Raw genomic sequence first — 4,299 nt, 5'->3', positions numbered from 1 at the left:
CTCTTTCATTGGTTTATCTCTCTGGTAGGAAATTTTTGATATAGCAAAATAATTTGTAAAGCAATGCATCCCATCTGGTGGCTGCACCCATATCATTGGTTCCACCCCAAATCTCTGTCAATGCCAAATCTGGCTCTGGTGACAATACTTCACCACTGTTGATTTAGCAAATCTGAATCTAACGTCTAAAAACTTAAGTTCCATTCTGCGCACATGGTTTGTTCCATTTGGATTACTCTTTACAGGACTATTTCTTTGCCTTGTAACAGTCCACCACAGCAATCCAACAGCCCTGAAAGTTCCTGTGCCTGTCAGGGCAGGAGAGCTGTTGTAGAACCATGCTGGTTGATGCCCAAGCATCAGGACTTAGCAGCCGGATATCCAAAATATGACTGTGTGTGTACCATAAAAGAATGTTGCTGCCTTTCACTTTGTGCCATTATTCACACTAGTGCAAAAACTTACACAAGCAAAAACCGTCCACATGGGTGCTTATTTTACATGCGTGTGGGTGACCACAATGGTGAAAAGTAGGGGAACATCAAACCCACTTTCACTTTTCAGGTATGCACCAGGGCTTAAAAAAAAAACCTAGAAAACTGATTAACAAAGCAAGGAATAAAAAAGAGGAGGGTACAAGAAGAGGAGGGCTATAAAACACAACAAAAAAGAAGCTACAGGCCTCCTTTCAGCTACAGGTTTCCTATAGGTTCTTTCTTTCTTTCCTTCTTTTCCTCCCATTAAGAGGATCCAAAACCTTGGACTCAGCACACTTCTTATTTATATAAATATATAAATGGGGGGAGGGGGAGGAAGTTTTCTTTACACAAAAGTTTCTCTTTTACTTAAACGGTCATCTGCCAATCTAAAAGGCACCAGAAGGGAGAAGAAGAAAAATCCTTTTTACAAACCTTGCTGAGAGATGTGCCACAGAGGCCTCTGCCAGTATACAAGTTAATCCATCTGCATGCACATTTTAAAAATTACATGCACAGTTCAAGGGGCTTGGCTGGACAAAATTTGTCCAGAAGAATGTATGTGCAAAATTCTATATTTACCACTTGGATATTTCAGCCCTGAATGACTTAATGTACATGACACCCCCCAAACATGATGTTCTTTTAATCACATCACTTGATGGTGGTTTTCTATTTTGGGTACAGAGATGCTAAGCTTCTGGCCAGGTAACAGCAAGCGCTACGTTTACTAAGTCTGAAAACCAGTATGAATGATTATTTAAAATACTAATGCAATATATCAATCTATGGTCCTTTACTTGGCGATTCCAATATTGTATTCTACTTGTCCAGCCTTTGAGATATCATGATGGTGAAACACCTGACTTGGTTAAGCTGATTTTACTCATCTTTTGTTTCTATGTAGAAATGACGAGTTACTTTTCAGCAGAATGTTTTATAGGGAAAAAAAATCCCTATTGAGATGGCCTCAAGATACAATTAACTCTAGAATTTCTAACCTTTATAGAGACATGTCATTCTGCCTTTCTGTTTCCATTGGCAATTAGAATATTCAATGAAAGAGAAGAATCAAAAGGGATCTATTGACATTGACATAATAGAGGAGTCACAAGTAGATTTTACCTGTTGGGAATTGGTAGTCAAAATGTGGGCACGCTCAATTTACAATGGCTGTATCACCAACACTACATAAACAGGGAAGAAACCCTTCTTACACCCTCCTCTTTGCCTCAACTAGATACAACTAAGTATGCTCACATCCATAAGCGTATGCTGGCTAATCGTGTATCTGGTACACAGATAATTTGCTTATAGAGAACTGGTAATGTTGTATAATGCATACAGTATAAGGCAGACAATTAGCGTAGTATCATCCTGCACTTGTTGCTTTACAGATGTCTCTGTCGGTTGTATTTCCTGGAGTTCCTGTGCAGCCTCTCTCCTAATGACTCCTACTAGCACTGACAAATGACTCTCCTTTACACTTTCTAGGATGGCAGTCTCATTACCTCCAACCACTGCACGAGGGAACGGTACATCTACTTATATTCTCATTAGATCATCCCTGATGAGCACACTCTAATAATGAGGCTTAAGTGCTTCAGATGCTGCTGTAAAATCACCCACAGTTTATGAAAGCAGTGCCAACATCTGTGGAACGTACATATGCACGCAGGAAAGCAGAGCTGCTAGCCTGCCTGTACCTGCCTCCCAGGGCATCACTGCTGGTCCGCTTGAAGCTTTACATAAAAGTAGGGGCTGTGCATGCTCTGAATTTGGGTTCCTCACTGTGCCTGCACGGGAAAGTCTCTCTTACTATCTCAGATGTACCATAGCTAGTGTTAACACCACAAAGCAACAGGAGCACTCCGGTTCACCAACACTGTAGGAAAAACTAGCTCCTACACTCCTGGCATGAAGTTGAACATGGGTATGTGTAGGTGGGTGGGGGATGTTAAGAGATAACGGAGTAAGTTTAACATAAAAATCAATCACTTGAGCACAGCAGCCTCAGAAGTGAAATTCAGAGGCTTCTTTTTTCTTTCAATCTGTTTCCTCTATCAGGTAGTTCCCATTTTCTATAGCCTGATTTGTTAAGCAGGTTCCCCTAGCAGCCAGCAATATAATTACTTTGCCTATACACAGCACTGTGTAACACAGGTTCCTGCTGCTTCTGAAGTGTTCAGCACTGGGCTCACTGTGTGATTCACAAGCTAAGTTCACAGAATCAGACCAAAAAACCCATATGCAACCAACACTGTGTCTTCTGTCAACTTGCAACCATCACTGAGCTTTCTGTCAACTTGTAATTTAGGTGCTCTACTTCTGAACAGACAAAGTAAAAAGAGCTCAACAGCACCTGAAACCCTAAATCCTATTCAGGTTTTGTCAAACTATCATTCATCATCTTGTTCAGATGCGTAGCCCTTATTTCCCACACAAGACTGGAACTCATGAAACAGCCAAAGCACGGCTGCTTTCCAGAGCAGAGCTTTCATCTGCATCCACAAAACCCTGGAAATAGATATCGTACACAGAGCACATTTGATTTCAGAGACCTGCCTCAGGGAAGGAAGGCAGGAACGTGTGAAAACCAAGGCCCAAATTCACTGTGAAGGTGGGTGGATTCCTTATGGGAAGGTCTGTTAGCAGAGGAATAGACATTCCTTTGGAGCTCTTTTTACACAGAAATCTTATGGGGGCTTTGCAGTATTCTTGAATGCGTCTGAAAAATTCTAGGCATGTGAGATGAAATCCTGGCTCTCAATGAGAGTTTTGTCTCTGATTTCAGTAGGGTCAGGGTTTCTTTCATTCATAGACTTGTTTTGATTCTTTCATAGCAAAGACAGTACTTTATTGAGAGAAGACCAAATTCAATTGAGAATCCAAATTAGATTAAATGAAGTCTAAGCTGATGCATATTACACCCTTTTACAGCTTGTTTAAGATATATGTTACACCAACAAACTCTCTCTAAGACTTTCTGAGGAACATTTAGCCCTCTCAGTCCTCAAAGTTCTTTACATTTGGCCTTGACTACAAAGCTTGAGCATTATGCTTGTTTAGCATTACATTACATGAAAACTCACTGAAACTGGTCTAAATGTCTACTTTTCTGGCTTGACAAAAAATAACACAGGCATAATGTGTTGTATGCCACTTTCATTATTTATCATTATGCTGTTCGGAAATCGTGCCCCTTTACCAAAGCAGTTTTGGCATGATCCATACTCTCTGACTCTTAACAGAAAAAAAATAAAAAAACCCACCAAACCATAGCTTTATGAAATCTTTCTTACAAACTTGCATGAAGCTCACCTTCCTGCTAAAAGTACAACTGGCTTTGAGAAAGGCTGACCAGATAAAAAGGAGATCACATGATCCCTCTTCTTTGAATCACTGCAAATGTATCTATCACATCTAATTAACCCCCTCAGTGCTACAGTTCTCATTTCAGATATATTCACAAGGCTCAAATTCCCTGGACACAGAAATGCTGCTCTCAAGGCAGAATAATGCAGTTCTTTAAACTTTGAAACCAGACACCTAGAATACCCAAGGCAAACCCCTACGGATAAGAATATCAGGGAGTTGCATTAGACGCTGCCAGTACCAGAATAATCTCCCTTTTCTGACACACAGACATAAAAAGGGGTATTTGGACACGTGGTATGCAAGGAGGAGAAACAAAGAACCACGGGGGAAACCCGATCAACCTATTCAGTTGAGAACCAAATACCTATTTATGAACATGAAGCAGTGAAGAGGACACACAGTATAGTGCTACTGGACTTCAATCAACATTACTCAAATGTTAAAA

At 40.5% G+C, this 4,299-nt stretch overlaps 1 protein-coding gene across 1 annotated transcript in view; it reads right to left on the bottom strand.

Moving 5' to 3' along the window:
• The window catches only part of ABLIM1 (actin binding LIM protein 1), a 37,845-nt gene that overhangs the window by 15,159 nt on the left and 18,387 nt on the right, over positions 1-4,299 (bottom strand). The gene's annotated exons all lie outside the window — the stretch shown is intronic.

This window comes from Pterocles gutturalis, unplaced genomic scaffold (genome assembly GCF_000699245.1).
Source record: "Pterocles gutturalis isolate BGI_N339 unplaced genomic scaffold, ASM69924v1 scaffold42420, whole genome shotgun sequence".
Taxonomy (NCBI): Eukaryota; Metazoa; Chordata; class Aves; order Pterocliformes; family Pteroclidae; genus Pterocles; species Pterocles gutturalis.
Note: the sequence above shows the minus strand (reverse complement) of the source record. Positions and strands in the feature narration are given on the sequence as shown.